At 41.7% G+C, this 18,940-nt stretch overlaps 1 protein-coding gene across 1 annotated transcript in view; it reads left to right on the forward strand.

Annotated features, from left to right (window-relative positions):
* The first annotated feature begins 9,120 nt into the window (after positions 1-9,120).
* Positions 9,121-18,940, forward strand: part of SPATS2 (spermatogenesis associated serine rich 2) — a 139,788-nt gene continuing 129,968 nt past the window's right edge. The window contains exon 1 of the mRNA XM_004388296.2: positions 9,121-9,277. The gene's annotated coding sequence lies outside the window, so the exon portion shown is untranslated. The remainder of the gene's footprint in view (positions 9,278-18,940) is intronic.

Here is an 18,940-nt window from a genome sequence, read left to right on the forward strand (position 1 = left end):
AATATACATCCAAAACCAAAAAAACCCCAAACCCATTGCTGTTGAGTCAATTCCAACTCATAGCGACCCTATAGGACAGAGCAGAACTGCCTCATAGGGTTTCCAAGGAGACGCTGGTGGATTCGAACTGCCAACCTTTTGGTTAGCAGCCGAGCTCTTAACCACTGTGCCAACAGGGCTCCGGTAATATACATATATATTTAAATTGAGATATAATTCACATATCATAAAGTTCATCCTTTTAGAGTGTACTATTCAGTGGCTTTTAGTATATTCACAAGGTTGTGAAACTATCACCACTATCTAATTCCAGAATATTTTCACCACCCCAAAAAGAAACCCCCTACACATTAGCAGTCACTCTCCATTTCCTCCACACTCCCAGCCCCTGACAACCATTAATCTACTTTCTGTCTCGAAAGATTTGCCTATTTTGGACATTTCATATAAATGGAATCAGACGATATGGGGCTTTTTGTGTCTGGCTCCTTTCACCTAGCATGACGTGGTCAAGGTTTTTCCATGTTGTAGCATGTATCATCGTTATATTTTAAAGCTATATAATATTCCCCTTTTGGGAGACATTTAGGTTATTAATATATATTTTTGTTGTTAGAAAGAATGCATTGGTATCTTCATGCCTCTAATTCATCTATTCTCTTGAGTTATTTCTTTAGAATAAATTCCCATGGGTGGGATTACTGGGTCAAAGGGTATGAACATTTTTATTGCTCTTGTCAATATTGCTCTTCAATTGTGATGCCCAGAACTAAATGCAACTCTCAGATGTGTTCAGACAGAACCGGGTACTGTGGGGCTATTAAGTTCTCAAGGTCTAGACAATATATCATCAAGCAGCCTAAGAATTTATTAGCTTTTTTTGGTTGCTATGCAAGTGTGACTCATTGAGTTTATAGCAACTAATACCCTTAGATCTTTTCTTAGGCACTGTGTCTTAGAGCTATGTTTGTTTGCATCTACTTCTAGGACTCAGGAGGCTTTTGAGAACTTCTTGGCTTGAATTTAGTATTCCTTTGTTTTCTTTTTTCTTTAACAGTGGGGGATTCTAACAAGCTGGCAGGAGGTATGCGTTTATTGCAATCCTAGCTAAGACCTGAAGATGGCGCCACAGGCTGTCACAAGGGTAAAATATGTCCCTTCACTTTTTTTAGCATCTGGTAGTAGCGCCTCCTTAGCAGGTTCGTCGCCAGAGTTCCAGTCCTCCCCTTTTGTTGAGAAGGAGGCAGTAACTGCGGAGTTGAAAATGGGGTGCTATTCTGTGCAAGCTCCAATTAAAGTATGCTTTCCAGTAGTTATTTGATTGCCTAGGGGACTCTGGTGGTGCAGTGGTTAAGCGTTAGGCTGCTAAGCAAAAGGTAGACAGTTCAAATCCACCAGCCGCTCCTTGGAAACCCTATGGGGCAGTTCTACCCTATCCTATAGGGTCGCTATGAGTCGAAATTGACTTGACGGCAATGGGTTGGTTTTTTGGTTTAGGGGACTCTGGGGCAGTAAGCTTCATGTTACTGTTTTGCTTGAACACCTATCTCATGCCCTGCTTTGACTTTTGAATTCGAACACTGCGATGAAGCTGATTTTTTGTTTCTCTTCATGTTCTCTATGCTATCTCTTTCTCTTAGTCACTCATTTGACTAACTGGAAGCTTGTTCAACTAACTGGGCATTGCTTTTTGCTGAAGCGGATTTTGAACAAAACAAAAAAAGCAGAAAATGTATGTAGGGTCACAGTTGAATCAGATTTCATTTCAATAATTTGTTTCTCTCTTTAGTTTCCTTATTTTCTTCCCAATTCTCTTTCTCCCCACCTCTCACCTACCTTTTCCATAGTCCATCTACTTATTTGCAAATTATCATAACTTTAAGCAAAGACCTTGGACTTCCCAGGTTTAAACCTCACTGACAAGTTTCAACAAAATGAGACAGTGCCCTGTGTGGGACAGAAGGAGGGAAATCATTTTAACCCATTCTGTGCCAGACCTCATCCTATTTCTTGGTTGAGAAAGATTGTGGGGAATATCTTCCACTGGAAAGTGACTGAGTTGACAGGTGAGCCTGGACTCTGCAAGCACCATCTAAAAGGGGCATTTTCCCTAGTGTCAGTAGGTCAGGCTCCTTTAAGGTGAATTAGTACAGGAAAGGAATGGAAAGGGGTTAGGAGGAATAAAAATGTCTTCTATTCAGATGTTTCCCACTCACAGATCTGAGGGCCAGTGAAGTTCGTGCTGTTCTCCTACCAACCCCTCCCTCCATACCCATACCCACTAGTTTGGGCTTGACTTCTCTTGCTTCTTTCTCCTTTTCCCTCCTGGGGTTCACTGCAGAAAGTTAAATTCAGTGTTTTTCTGTGTAGTTTGGGTTGGAAAGCAAATAACTGCTCAATCTGGGCAAGTAATGCCTAGATTATTTTATATTCAGTGAGCAGGAACTCGCTACCTCTAAGCAGTTGACTCTTTTTCCGCAGGTGAGGGAACTGAGCATTTCAGACCCATCTCTCTTCAAGCTCTAATCCTCCACATCAGTGTGATTCTTGTTCTGATATTCCTGCCTTTGCTAATGTAACTCTTCTTTCTTATAATTCTTTTTCCTTTCTGCTAATCCAAATCTTTACACTTCTTCCACAACCCAGTTTAAGGGTTATCGCTAAACAGAACCTTCGCGGATTACTTCCATCTCCAGTAATTTTGCCCGCTTGAATTCCTTCAACATTCTTGTCTAGTTTGTACCATTCATTCTATCAAGCATTTTCTTACATGTTGTCATATAATTGTTCTCTGTCTTATGTTTGCAAATCTCATCTCCTTAATTATACCAAAGCTCCTTGAGGACAGGGACTGTGTCTTCTCCTAATGCAAATAACAGGACATTTACTAAATGTGTGACCTTGGTTAAATTATTTAACAAATTTGAGCCTCTGTTCCTTCATTTTTTTTCCTTGGGGAAAGCTGCATATCATATAGAGTAGTAACAAAGCACATTACCAAATTAAATGCTCTGGGAAGTAAAGAAACCAGTTTAACTTGATTTTATCCAGTGTTTCCCAAACTTCTCTGAGCTTGAAATAGTTTCCTCAGATAACATCTATTTAGCATCCCATGAAACTAATTTTCTGAGACACACACCTTGGACTGCCAACATGAGCATTCCCTAGGTATTAGAGGTAATGTGAACAAAGGGAAAAGTACTGCTTTATGAGATGTACTTTGCTGGTCTTTGTGGCTGTTGTGGATTGTAGCTTCAGTCAATAGAGACATTAAAAAAATCATGTTTCTTAATTACAGCCATTTATTATCAAGTCTCCATAAATGCCCTTACCTCTCAAACTACAGTTTAACTTTAGCCTCTTTTTCTTCCTGATAAAAACAAGGAATCTGGTAATCAATCACTTGTGATGCAAACTATCAACTCAAAAAAAAACAAAAAACAAAGAGAAAAACTCTGATTGCAAAGATCTATTTGAAAACATAGCAAATTATGTTCAATTAATATCTGTAGAATGTATCTGCCAAGGTGAAGATTATGTCATGATTTATCTTTGGTTTTAATTCTGCCACTAGATCATTAAGTAACCTAGGATAAATTAATTCCCTTAAGGCTGAACTGAGACATATGGATGTTATTTCAAAATGATCTTCTTTATTTTAGAAATTTAGTTGTATTCGTGTTTTTTTCAGAGTATGTCAGAGATATGTTTATGTTGCATTTATTACTGCATTTCTTTTCCTCCACTACAATTTATAGATGCACTTTAAACAATTTGTGATTATTTCAAAGTAGGCAGTGATCACCTCGGTTTATTTTGAAGTACTATAGCATACACAAGGAGCCCTGGTGATGCAGTGGTTAAAGTGCTTGGCTGATAACCGAAAGGTCGGCAGTTCGAACTCACCAAGCTGCTCTGTGGGAGGAAAATGTGGCAGTCTGTTTCTGTAAAGATTACAGCCTTGGAAACCTTATGGGGCAGTTCTACTCTGTCCTATAGGGTCACTATGAGTTGAAATTGACTTGCAATGGGTTTGGTTTGGTCTGGTTTTATAGCATGCACAATGGAAAATGGATAGGTAGTATAAAGTACAAAGATAAAATTAGTATTTGTAACTCAGGTGAAAAAGTTATTTTTGAAACATTTGTTCAATGTTCTTTTAGAGGAGAAGTTGAGTGCTGCGGGAGAAAGGGCAAAGGTGGGTCATGAGTTGCTGTGCCCCTCTTACAACCTCACTCGGTTGTTTTTTGAGGAAAGTCCTTGTGAGGAGCCCACTCTCACCACCAGACTTAGCAAAGTGTTCCTTCCAAACACTCAGAACTCTCCCTTAGAGGAGATCAGTTAAATACAGTATTCTTCATCTGTTTAGACTTTCAGTGATGTTTTAACTGCTCTCAAACATTGAGGAAGGAGCCCCAGTGGCACAATGGTTAAGTGCTTGGCTACTAACTAAAAGGTTGGTGATTTGAATCCACCAGCAGTTCCATGAGAGAAAGACATGCTGCTGTAAAGATTACAGCCCAGTAAACCCTATGGGGCTGTTCCACTCTGCCACAAGGAGTCGCTAGGAGTCGAAAATTGACTTAACTATAACATAGATTGAAGCTAGGCATGCTTCTTAATCCACTTCCCTTCTCCTTGAGTGGGCTATCCACATATAAAAAATCTCTCCCATCAGACCAGGGTCTCTCTTAGGAGGGGCATCATGTCTTTCCTGTAATTTAAGTTTTCTAAGAGTGGGGGCTTTATTTTCCTCTGAAAGAAACTGTATTGGTTTTGCAGTAGCAACATGCTCTATAACGAACGTGTTTCCTGAGTGACTTCTGGTGGGTGAAATCAGTCATCATGAATAGGATCCAACGCTCAGGCCCCACTCTTCAGTATAAAGTTCCCTATCAACCAAGGTCTTACCATCCTGTTCCTACTCTGCACGAGAAGGAAGGGGAATTGTGATAGAATTAGTCATTCGTTACTCTGTGTTCCTACACTACTTTGTACTTTTCTGTTTCGGCACGTATCATGTTATTATAGTTAATTATTTAATAGTTTTCATCCTCCTTGACAACTAAATATTCTCCTTGTAGGTGACTCAGTGCTTAGAACAAGACCTGCCACTCATTGTGCACTCATGTTCATTTAGTGAATGAAAAAGAGAGCGGATATTTGGATGGTTTACTCTACTTGACTCTTTGAAATAAGATTCAATAATAAGCAACACATATAGTGCCCTAACTAGCTGGATGACTTTGGGTAAATATCTAGTCTTTTATTTCTTCAGATCTGTAAAATGATATGTTTGTATTATATTAGGCATTATTAACCAGGGGTCAGTGGGCTCCAGGGGATTTTTGACTGCCCCCCTCCTCCACAAAGTTAAAACCACAAAGACCAGGTGACTGTGTAGAGATACTACTCCATTAACTATATTGTGACTGCAGTAATAAACATATGGCACCCAAAACTACATGGTGCCCACCAGCTCTACTTATACACACTCATACAAACTTTCAGGCTTGCCGTTGGTGCCTGTTCAGATCTCCTTATGATTGGCCTCAAAAGATAAGAACATGGGATAACTGTAGGTATATGTATATACATGTTTATGTGTGTTGTGTATATTTTCAAGTATAAAATAAACCATATGGGGGCACAGTTATGGATACTTCCTAGACACAGCCAAACACCTCACAGGATTGCTGTACTGGGTTTGAGGGCTTAGGACCATAGTCTTGTGGGGCAATTCAGTCAATTGCATAGTACAGTCCATAAAGACAGTGTTCTACCTCCTAGTTTGCTGAGTAGCATCCAGGGGTATTAAAAGCTTGTGAGTGGCCATCTAAGATACAACGATTGGTCTCTACTCCTCTGGCTAAAGAAAAAAAAGGAAACCAAAGACTCAAAGTAGAAACTAGTCTACAGATCCGATAGTCTACACGAACAACAACATCACCTACCTTGAGACCAGAAGAACTAGATTGTGTCCAGCTACCACTATTGACTGTTCTGACCAGGAACTCAATAGATGGTCCTGAATAGAATGGGAGAAAAATATAGAATAAAACTAAAACTCCTAAAAAAAGGCCAGACTTACTGGACCAGTAGAGACTGGATGAATCCCTGAGACTATCGCGCTGAAATACTCTGTAAACTTGGAACTCAAATCACTCCCAGAGGTCACCTTTCAGCCAAATGACAGATTGGCCCATAAAATAGTACTGTGCTCCTCAAAATAATCATCTAGATAAAACCAAACGGTAAACATTTACCCTAGACCAAAGATGAGAAGGCAAAAGGGGACAGGGAAGCTAGATTAATGGAAACAGAACAACCAAAAGGGAAATAATAAGAATGCTGATATATTGTGAAGAATGTAGCCAATGCCACTGAACAATATACAATATGTATAAAAACCAAAAAAACTAAACCCGTTGCCATCAAGTCAACTCTGACTCATAGTGACCCTACAGGACAGAGTAGATCTGCCCCATAGAGTTTTCAAGGAGCACCTGGTGGATTCGAACTGTCAACCTTTTGGTTAGCCCCCAAGCACTTAACCACTAAGCCACCAGGGTTTCCAAAATATGTATAAAAATTGTTAAATGAGAACCTAATTTCCTGTGTAAACTTTCACCAAAAAACACAATAAAATATTAAAAATAAATGGTTTCTGTCACCACAAAAAAAAAAAAAAAAAGATAAGAACATGGGACCTGTACACCAATGTTCATTGCAGCACATTTCACAGTAGTCAAAAGATGGAAACAACCTAACTGTCCATTAACTGATGAATGGATAAACAGAATCTAGTACATACATACAATGGAATATTTGAAGCACTGACTAATGAAGCTCAAAGACTATATAGCCTTCAATATGGGTTGCACCCCAGCATAAAGAAAACAAAAATCCTTACAACTGGACCAATAAGCAACTTCATGATAAATGGAGAAAAGATTAAAGTTGTCAAGGGCTTCATTTTACTTGGACCCACAATCAATGCCCATGGAAGCAAGTTAAGAAATGAAACAACGTATTGCTTTGGACAAATCTGCAAAAGACCTCTTTATAGTGTTAAAAAGCAAAGATGCCACTTTGAGGACTAAGGTGCTCCGGACCCAAGACATGGTATTTTCAATTGCCTCACATGCATTGGAAAGCTGAACAATGAATAAGGAAGTCCGAGGAAGAATCGATGCCTTTGAATTATGGTGTTGGCAAAGAATACTGAATATAGCATAGACTGCCAGAAGAATGAACAAATCTGTCTTGGAAGAAGTACAGCTAGAATGCTCCTTAGAAGCAAGGATGGTGAGACTTCATCTCACATGCTTTGGACATGTTATCAGGAGGGACCAGTTCCTGGAGAAGGACATCCTGCTTGGTAAAGTAGAGGGTCAGTGAAAAAGAGTAAGACCCTCAACAAGACGGATTGACACAGTGGGTGCAACGATGGGCTCAAGTATAACAACGATTGTGAGGATGTTGCAAGACTGGGCAGTGTTTCATTCTGTTGTACACAGGGTCACTATGAGTGGGAACCGACTCCAAGGCACATAACAACAACATAGAGAGAAATGAATTCCTGATACATGCTACAACATGGATGAACCTTGACAATATTATGCTGAGTGAAATCAGTCAGTCACAAAAGGGCAAATATTGTAGGATCCCACCTATATGAAACAGGCAAATGTATAGAGAGTAAAGTTTATTGGTGATTACCAGGAGTAGGAGGTGCTGAGATTTTGTTACTGGTAGTGGACTAATTTGGGAAAAGGATAGCAGTAATAGTTGCACAACATGATGAACATAGTCAAATGTTACCGGATTGTACATGTAGAAATTGAATTGGCAAGTGTTTTGTTATGTTTATTTTTACCACACACACAAAGATAAAAACATGGGGATAGATTCTGATTAATCTTTTCAGCGCTGATTGTCCAAATCCTAGCCTCTAGTCAGTCGCTTCTAACAGAACACTGACCAGTCGAAAATGGGTGGGTGCCTGACACATGAAGGTCACTGCCTCTAAAGATGCACACGTTAGAGATGGTTCCAGGCGCGTGGCTGAGTGCAGCCACATAGACGGCTGCAGACAGCTACGCGGACCAGAAATCCGACTCAGAAATTGACTGGGGCAATGTGTCTGCAGACGTCTCCAAGGCGGAGAACCCCCAATCGTCCCGAGGGTAACCTGGGCCTGGCCAGGGCAGTGCAGGCCCCCCTCCCGCCCCCCGCCTCCAGCAACTGCCAGGAGGCTGAGCGGCCGCGTGGCCCGCAGGTCCCGTAGTTTCCTGCAGCCGGAGGCCCTGAAATGTCTTTCTTAGGTAAAACTTGGGTCGGGAAGGAGGTGAAGGGGAAAAGTGGTGGAAAGTCCTCGGGGCGGAGTCGTGAGCAGTACAAAGAAAGACGGCTCGAGACAGCGTCCTTGACCGGAAGTAGAGCGAAAAGACTGCTCTCAAGGTTCTCCTCGAAGGGTTCGCCTTCGGCAACCTCCGGGGAAGTTTCGGCTCTTTCCGTCAGTTCCCACTCCGAGCCTCCACCCCAAAGCCGCCCGGCGTTTTCTGGGATGGGCTGTTCTGTAAGCGGACGTGAGCTCGTGTTCCACTCATCTTCCCTCCCATCTATTTTGTCCCCCGCCCACACCCCCAGGCCCCCCCCTTCCTCTGTAATTCCCAATCCCTGGCTACGCGCAAGATTCCTCAACTCAGGCGCGCGTCCTAGTGGGCGGTGCAAGGCGCGAGGGAGCAGGTTGCGAGAGAAGCGACCTGTGTAATCCACGGACCGGCGTCCGCCCCCGGCCCCGCGCCTCTCCCCTCGAAAGTCTCCAGCGCGCGTGCCTTCTCCTGCTCGGGCCTCGCTCGCGCGCCCGTTGGCTCCAACGGCCTCGAGCTCGACGTGCCGGGTTCGCGCCGGCGCGAGCACGCGCCCTCCGCGCTGGCTGGCTGGCGCGCACGCGCCTGAGCGGACTCCGGGGCGGGGCAGACAGCTCGAGCCCGGGCGAGGGTCGGTGAGGCTCGGCTGGCACTCCGGCCCCCAGCGGTGGCTGCGATTCCCAGCCCGCCGCCCGGCCGCGGAGACAAGCGAGGAAAGGCGGTGGTGGGGGCGGGGCGGTGTCCGGCTCTGGGAGAGCTGGGGGAGGAGCGCGTTGGCGGCGGCGGCTCTAGAAGAGGAGGAGAAGGAGGCGGAGGATCTCTTTTCCTCTTCTCAGACCCCGGAGCGTCCCAGGCTTAGCCCGGAACTGGGGGGACGCGGCGACTGCGGGGGCACGGAGTAGGTGAGGTTGGGGGTGTGGGTTGGAGGGACTGGCGGGGGCCATGGGGGGGCACAGAGGTGCAGAGAGCGGGCTTGGGGGAGGACAAAGGGGGAGGGGGAAGTTATTGGGGGAGGGGACACCGGGAGGACGGGAACGTGAGCCCTTTGGGACCTGGAGTGTCCAGAGGGTTGAAGATTTCTGGGGCATTGGGGGCAGGCGAGGCACACGCGTTCGAGTCAGAGGGTTTCCAGAGGGTAGGCCGGGGAAACAATGGAGTGAAGGGGGACTCTGGTGTGAGCGTGTGTGGGGTATTGGATTTTAAGAAACAACGAGAGAGGTAAAAAAGAATGAAAGAATAGATCATTTAGGGTGGGAAGTACAGTGAATTGGGACTGTAGTGGAATGCGTAAGGTCATCTGCGTGGTGTCCGAGGTCCTAAGGATTTGGGGGCAGTAATGGGATTTGAAAATAAGGGTTAGAAGGCATTACTGGAATGGGGGCGGGGGACGCAATGAGAGGTAAGGAAAAAGGGATAGAGAAGTGCAATAGAAGTGGTTTGGGCTTGAATTAAAGCAGAAGCGTTAACTCAGCAACTAGGGTAGGTGCACTACAGTGGCAGCTTCTAATTCATCGAGGATGATTGGGTTCTTTTAGAAGGTGGCTCTTTTTTTAGGTTTGTGCGTTTGCTAAGGAGTACAAACCACTCTTAATGATTTGGTTATCACTTACGGTCTGTTTCATTGACAAAGCATACCTGTAATATTTATTTTCTCTCTATTCAGCAGGTTACTGTATGTAATTTACATGTGATTAATGAAGCAGGAGAAGACAGATCACCAAAAATAGGCATCTTGCTCTGAGTTAGGTCATTGGTAATGCAGAGTTCAGGGTGTTTGGGGGAAAACCAAGAGTTGACTTCTTTTCTTTCTTTCTTTTTTTTTTTTTTACTGGACCAAAAGGTGACGAATAGCTTTGATAAATCCAGGTTATCTGTACTTTATTAGAATTGCAGTTTCTCACTGAGGAATGTTTATGTTCCATCCGTTATTAGTTTCATGCTAATGGGAAAGAGTTTGGGTTCTGCCTCAAGAAATTGTTTCTTGATGTAGGTTTCAAATTACCAGGCTGCCTCATGCCTTCCCGTTTGAATTAAGGTGATTTGAGAAAATTGTGTGAAAGTTTCCGGGGTTATGATTTTTGCATATCCTTTGGATTTCCAGACCAAAGATGGAAGATGGAAGATTGCTGATTTTGAAATTATAGTTAGCATTATGTGTTCATAATTAGTCTGTGTTAAGCTTTTTATTTGTTGGGCATTAAGTTTTGCTGACTCGTAAGATTTCTGGGAATTCATCAGTTTATAATTCTCAGATGGTAGCATTAGGCTACTTTACAAAGGTCCAAGAATAATGTTCTGAATTGTCACTTTTCATATTCCGTATGTTGTAAAAACTGAACAAAGTAAGAATGAGTGCAGCATCTTCATTAGTGGTAACATGGCTCTTTATTGACCTCTTACAATGGGTTAAGCAAGGTGCTAAATTTTTTTGCATGTATTATTCATTTAATTTAATACTCATAATAACTGTAAGATAGATACTCTTATTTCCTCTTTTATAAATTATGAGGTTGAGTAACTTACTTAGGTCACAGAGCTAGTAAATAACAAAGCTGGATTCAGACCAGCTCTGTTGGATGCCTTCTTCACTGCCTCCTGTTCTTTCTGCATGCCTCCCTCCACCCTCATCTTTGTTGTAGTACAAGCAGTATGAATTGATTGAAATTTGGGTCTGATATGATAGTGATTTAGATGAAGACTGGGTTAATACGCTACATCTGTAGAGTTTATTGCTTCTGTGATTTAACAAACATCTGAAGTCCTGCTGATAGCTTCTGGGGTCCTAAAAAACATCATCTTGCTGTGGGTTTGTCCTGTGAGCACACGTAATTTTCTGTTTTGTCAAGTGTACCGCTGAAGTACTTGCATACGTGGCACTCTTCCTTGTAGAGGTCAAGACAGCCAGTTGTGAACCCAAACCAGTTAACTTTGGAAAACAATTGAAAACTGCTGAGTGCTCAAGTGCCCTGCAAGCAACTGTTGAGTCGACACCTGGTACTGGCATTACCTCTAAATATGGATGGGATCCTTTTAGAAACTGGAAGTGAAACAGCTGGGGCCTGAGGAGGAGTGATAGGTTACTGGCCAAAACATCAGCATAGTCCCTGGAGGCTGATCCAGGAGTGGCAAAGGGCTGTCTGGAGGAGAGGGATTTTTTTATTTGTTGAGCATTTATGTATTCCAGGCATTGAACTCATTGTTTATATGTTACCTTATAAGATCTTCAAACAACCCTTGTAAGTCATAAGTATTGCCCCTTTTTTTCAGATGAGGCTCAGAAAGTTTCAATAACTTGCACAAGGTTACTCAGTAATGGCTGTGAAGGAAGTTTGTATATACCATTTTTTTGCTGCTTGCAGTTTCCCACAGCGGAGCCACTGTTGTAAAGCTGGGAACGAAAAGTCATTCTTTAGGATCCACTTTGCTTCTCTGTTTGAAATAAAACTATTTCAATCTTGCTGCTTCCATCGGAGACCAGAAGGAAAAAAGCTTGTGTTTTTCTGATTTAATCCTTGGGAAGGGGAGCCCGTTTATTAGCAAATGACCTCCGGTAGAATAGTTTAACTACTTTGGTTTCTTAGTGTCTGTTTGCAGCAGCGTGAAAATGACCTGTCCATCCCTCCTATACTGAGTTCTTGACTCTCCAGGTTAATAACCTAGGCTCTGGAGGATGACAGTGAAGCATGCTTGTTACACTCTTGCCGCTTTTTTTTTGATAGGTTTTGCCACAAAGGTTTGACCATCATTTTTCCTTGGTTACTTCTAAATGGTGGTTTTATTATGTGTTCACCTGAAGGTAGCATTTGGCCTTGTGTACGAGGGATAATGCTTCCTCTACCCACTTTTCCTGTACTATATTAACAGGGCAGTTGTGCTGGAAATGATTCAAAAGGAAATGTTTTACCTAGTTTTCATGGCTCTCTCTTAGCTTCTGCCTCCTTATATTTAAGTATCATGGCATCTGATTAAAGTACATTTCAACTTAGCAATAAATGTACTTAAAAATTTTTTTTATAATATTTTATTGAGTTTTTGGTGAAAGTTTACACAGCAAGTTAGATTCCCATTTGACAATTTCCACACAATTTGTTCAGTGACATTATTTACATTTATCACAGTCTGTCAAAAGTATCTTTTTTGAACAGTTTTCTACATGTACAGTTTAGTGAGACTGATAACATTCTTTGAGTTGTGCATTTTCACCCTTCTATTCTGAGTTGTTCCTTCCTCATTAACATAAACTCACTCACTGCTCCTAAGGTGTCTGTCTAATCTTTCAAGTTGCTGTTGTCAGTTTGATCCCATACAGATAGTTCTTAAAAGAGCATAATGCTCAAAGACAGAACTTTTTCACTAGTTAAGCTAAACTGTTATTTGGTTTTAAGAAGACTTCAGGGGATATTTTTGGTTTAAGGTTTAAAGATTATCTCAGGGCAATAATTTCAGGGGTTCAGCCAACCTTCATGGCTCCAGGAAGTCTAGAGTCCATGAAAATTTGAAATTCTTTTCTGCATTTCCCCCCTTTTCATCAGGATTCTTCTATGGAATCTTTGATCCAAATGTTCAGTAATGATAGCCCGGCACCATCCAGTTTTTCAGGTCTCATGGCAAAGGAGGCAGTTGTTCCTGGAGGCAGTTAGTCACACATTCCATATCCTCCTCCTATTCCTGACTGCCCTTCTTCCTTTTTTGCTCCAGGTGAATAGAGACCAATTGTTGTGTCTTGAATGGCCCCTTGCAAGCTTTTAAGACCCCAGGCACTACCCAGCAAACTAGGAGGTGGAACAGAAGCACTAAACATGTTCTTAGACCAGTTAACTGGGATGTCCCATGGAACCATGACCCTAAACCTCCAAACCAAGGAACTAAGTCCAATGAGGTGTTTGGTTGTACTTAAGCAGCCTCAGCAGCTACTGTTTTTATTTTTGTTGTCATCATAAATATACCTGTCACACATCTTCTGCCAGTTCAACTTTTTACAGGTGTACAACTTATTGACAGCAATTACAATAATTTGACAGCAGTTACCCTTAATGCAATTTTTCTATCACTGTTAACCCCTCTTTTCCCCCTCCCTTCCACCCCTGGTAACCACTAATAAACTACGGTCTGTCTACATTTACCTTTTCTTGCTTTTTTATCTAAGTGGTATCATATAATATTTGTCCTTTTGTTATTGACTTATTTCACTCAGCATAATGTCTTCTAGCTCCATCCATACTGTAGCATGTATCAAGGCTTCATTTCTCCTCCTGGCTGAGTAGTGTTCCATTGTATGTATGTACCACATTTTGTGTATCCATTCATCTGTTGATGGGCATTTAGGTTGTTTCCACCTTTTGGCTATTGTGAATAGTGCTGCAATGAGCATTTGGTGTAAAAAGTCTCTTCTTTCAAGTCTTTTGGGTATATACCTAGGAGTGGAATTGTAGGGTCATATGGTAGTTCTAGTTTTAGTTTTTTGAGGAACCGCTGCCACACTGTTTTCTACAACGTTTGTACCATTTTGCATTCCCACCGGTAATGGGTAAGGGTTCCAATTTCCCCACATCCTCTCCAGCATTTGTTATTTTCTGTTCTTTTGATTTTAGCTATCCTGTTGTTAGGTGCCGATGAGTCAGTTCCAACTGATAGTGACCCTGTGTACAACAGAACAAAACACTGCCCAGTCCTGCACCATCCTCACAATTGTTGCCGTATTTGAACATATTATTGCTGCCACTGTGTCAGTCCATCTCGCTGAGGGTCTTCCTCTTTTTCCCTGACCCTCTACTTTACCAAGCATGGTGTCCTTCGTCAGGGACTGGTCCCCCGGATAACGTGTCCAAAGTATGTGAGATGAAGTCTCAACCATCCTCGCTTCTAAGGAGCATTCTAGCTATACTTCTTCCAAGACAGATTTGTTCATTCTTCTGGCAATCTATTGTATATTCAGTATTCTTTGCCAACACCATAATTCAAAGGCATCAGTTCTTCTTTGGTCCTCCTTATTCATTGTCCAGCTTTAGCATGCGTATGAGGCAATTGAAAATAAAATGCCTTAGGTCAGGCGCACCTTAATCCTCAAAGTGACATCTTTGCTTTTTAATACTTTAAAGAGGTCTTTTGCAGCAGATTTGCCTAATGCAAAATGAAAATGTCGTTTGATATCTTGACTGCTGCTTCCATGGGTGTTGATTATGAATCCAAGTAAACTGAATCCCTGACAGTTTCAATCTTTTCTCTGTTTATCATGATGTTGCATGATAGCCATCCTAGTGGGAGTGAAATGGTATCTTATTGTGATTTTGATTTGCATCTCTCTGATGGACTGAATCATTGACAGTTGCATTCTTTTCTCTGTTTATCATGATGTTGCATGATAGCCATACTAGTGGGAGTGAAGTGGTATCTTATTGTGGTTTTGATTTGCATCTCTGATGGCTAAGGAAGCTGAGCATTTTTTCATGTATTTGGTGGCCATTTGAATGTCTTCTTTGATTAAATGTCTATTCAAGTCCTTTGCCCATTTTATGATTGGGTTATTTATCTTTTTGTTGTCAAAGTTTTATGTATTTTTTGGTTATTCAATTCTTGTCCAATACATGGTTTCCGAAGATATTCTCCTATTTGATAGCTTATCTTTTCACTTTTTTACCAAAAAATTTTTACAAGGTCCCATTTATTTATTTTATCTTTTGCTGTTTGTGCTTTTGTTATTATATTCGATGATCCATTGCTGAAAGCTAGGCCTGACAGCGTTGCTCCTGCTTGTTCTTCTAAGAACTTTATGGTTTTAGCTTGCACATTTAGGTCCTTAATCCATTTTGAATTTGTTTTTGTGTATGGTGTGAGGCATGGATCATGTTTCGTTTTTCTGCATGCAATAAATGTACTTTCAAAAATCTTTTAGAGAATTTAGCTGATGAAGAAAATAGGAGTTTCTGTTACAAAATGTGAAATGTATCCATTGTCGAAGGAACCATTTGTTTTATACAGACCTTTCTGGTCATACCTGTGAATGTGGATGATCATTTCAAGAAGATTGTTTTGGAAAAATGTGCCAGTAGTGTAGAGCATTTTCACTTCACTTTGCTGCCTTTAATTGAAATTCAGGGTACTTTTTTCATTTAAAAATATTTTACATGTATGAGCTGCTGGCTACTGCTTATATTCTGTATCCTTTTTTCATTCATTGAAAAAAGTCTGAGTGTCTGCTATATGCTTTAAATATTTCAAGTAGGTAGCTGTTTGAAATGGACAGAACAGGAAGTAAAATTGAAGCCATTTGTTTGATTCCATTCTTTCTATCTCCATTCATCTCCTCTGTCTCTCTCTGTGTGTGTGAGAGTATATGAGAGAGAGAGTTTTATTTTTACTATTTGAAGTAGTTTGGAATAACTGCAGACTGACAGTGAACTAGTCCCTTAGGATGAGTCTCGCCTCTCATTTCATTTTTTTCTAAATATCACAGGGAGGTTAATTATCCCTGCATCTTGCTTCTTGAGATTATTGGGCTACAAAGGGCCTTCAGTCCCACGTGTCATTTTCTGGAAGTCTCAGAGGAGATTTGGTAGGCCCACACTTACCTTGAAAGTGGTCTGCCTGAAACCCAGGCCAACTTCCAGCCAGTTGAATTGGTTCTGAAATATTTCTAAAGATGTAGTTTGTAAATATCTCATCTTTATGGAGTCCCTGAGTGGCACAAACAGTTAAGCGCTTGACTACTAACAAACATTGGCAGTACAGATCCGCCCAGAGACACCTTGGAAGACAGTCCTGGTGATCTGCTTCTGAAAGGTCACAGCCTTGAAAACCCTGTGGAGCACAGTTCAGCTGTGACACACATGAGGTCACCATGCGTCGGGATTGACTCGACGGCAGCTAACAACAACAAACACCTCATCTTTAGGTTGCTGGATATTAAGGATTGTCTAGAGGCTAGCTTTCAGTCTCCATATTCAAATCCACTGTGGTGCTCTGTAGGAGTGGGTTCCTGAAATATACATCACCTGCACAGATTTTGCACCATCCAAAGGCCCTTAAAACATTCTGCAGAGTCTGAGGATACAGCCATTAGCTTGAAGGCAGTCATTGTCCTATGGCTAATTTGTGGTTAGACACAAGTTGATTGGAGGTTTTTGGGGATCTCCAGTGGTTATGTAGGGCTTCTTACTGGCATAAACCTTAAATAACAACAACTTTGAATTGCTGATAAGGAGACTTTTTTTCCCGTTACTTAACTAACAAAGTGACATGATTACTAGTGTGTGTGTGTTTTCATCTTTAGAATTGGCTAAAGGTTATTTGAGTTCCTGGGTGGTGCTAACAGTTAAGCATTTGACTAAAAACTGAAAGGTTGGCTGTTCGAACCAACCCAGAGGTGCCTAGGAAGAAAGGCCTGATGATGTGCTTCTGAAAGGTCACAGCCTTAAAAATCCTATGGAGTGCAGTTCTTTTCTGCACACATGGGGTCACCATGAGTCAGAATCTAATTGACAGCAACTGATTTGGTTTTGGTCTAAAGGGTATTTGGGACTGAGGAGAAGGAGGTTTGTGATGAGGCCATCATATGATTGTGGGTAACTTAAGATTATAAGTGAATGTGTCTTTTGTAGCTGAAGATACTGCCAGTGATACTACTTCCTATTGACCTGGATATGACTCAAAAGACCGATTTGTAAAGCCTGCAGTCTTTCTTATCTTGAGTGCATGTGGTATGCCCAGTAGTAAATGACTTGCTGCTGTTTTAAGGCCACCGTCAGTAAGTAGAGCAAAACTTTTCCTTGCATTTGGAGCCTTAGGTGGTGCAAACAGTTAATGTGCTCAGCTGCTAACCAAAAGATTGGAGGTTCGAGTCCACCCAAGAGGTGCCTCAGAAGAAAGGCCTGGCAATCTATTTCTGAAAAATCAGCCATTGAAATCCCTGTGGCGCACGGCTCTTCTCTGACATGTGTGGGGTTGCCACGAGTTGGAATGGACCCAACTGCAGCCAGTTTCCTTAAATTATCCACTTGGTCTCTGATTGCAGCATGTCAGTGTGATAAGCCCACTACTGGCTTTTCTTGGCCATCTTATACTGTTACATTGATTCGAAGTGTGCATTAGTTTGGGGTGAAAGTGACTTTTCCGCTTACTTTGTTTGGTTATTCTCTTAGATCTTTATAGTAAATTGCCGTGGTAGCCTATCTGCATATCCTTCATGAGCCCTCAGTTCAAGGATCTCATGAGAGGCTCCATCACATTTGATGAAAACACTGAAACTCACCTATAACTGATATAGAATAATGGGAAGCTAAGGTATCTGAATGGTAGACAGTACAGAACCAGACAGAACTAAGTCAGCCATTTAGTTTAGACCCAAACTTGATGTTTTCTTATCTCTTACTAGTCAGCTATACTGAAGGCATAGGTGAAAAAACAAGGCTCCAGTAATTGACTGAATACCAATTGAGATGTTTCAGTGAGCAGATGCAGTGCTGGAGGTGGTCACTTGTCTATGCCAAGAAATTTGGAGGGCAGTTGCCTGGCCAGCTGACTGGAAAGGATCCATATTTGTGCCCATTCCAAAGAAAGGTGATCCAACAGAATGTGGAAATTATCAAACAGTATCATTAATATCACACATGAGTAAGATTATGCTGAAAGTCATTCAAAAACAGTTACAGCAGTACATCAACAGGGAACTGTCAGAAATTGAAGCTGGATTCAGAAGAGGACGTGGAACGAGGGATATCATTGCTGATGTCAGATGGATCATGACTGAAAGCAGAGAATACCAGAAAGATGTTTACCTGTGTTTTATTGACTATGCAGAGACGTTTGACTGTGTGGATCATAATAAATTATGGATAACAGTATGAAGAATGGGAATCCCAGAGCACTTAGTAATGCTCATTCGGAGCCTGTACATAGACCAAGAGGCAGTCCATTCAAACAGAACAATGGGATACCTTGTGGTTTAAAGTCAGGAATGGTGTGTGTCATGGTTGTATCCTTTCACCATACTCATTCAATCTGTATGCTAAGCAAATAATCCAAGAAGCTGGACTATATGAAGAAGAACGTGGCATCAGGATTGGAGGAGGACTCTTTAACAACCTGCAGTATGCAGATGACATAACCTTGCTTGCTGAAAGCGACGAGGACTTGAAGCACTTATTGATGAAGATCAGACATTACAGCCTTCAGTATGGATTGCACCTCAGCCTAAAGAAAACAAATCCTCACAACTGGACCAATAAACAACATCATGATAAATGGAAAAAATATTGAAGTTGTCAAGGACTTCATTTTACTTGGATCCACAATCACTGCCTGTGGAAGCAGCAGTCAAGAAATTGGACAAATCTGCTGCAAAAGACTCCTTTAAAATGTTAAAAAACAAAGATGTCTCTTTGAGGATTAAGGTGTACCTGACCCAAGCAGTGGTATTTTCAGTCATCTCATACGCATGCTAAAGCTGAACAGTGAATAAGGAAGACCGAAGAAGAATTCTTGCCTTTGAATTATGGTGTAGGTGAAGAATATTGAAGATACCCTGGACTGCCAGAAGAACAAACAAATCTGTGTTGGAAGAAGTACAG

This window comes from Trichechus manatus, unplaced genomic scaffold (assembly GCF_000243295.1).
Source record: "Trichechus manatus latirostris isolate Lorelei unplaced genomic scaffold, TriManLat1.0 scaffold00209, whole genome shotgun sequence".
Lineage (NCBI taxonomy): Eukaryota > Metazoa > Chordata > Mammalia > Sirenia > Trichechidae > Trichechus > Trichechus manatus.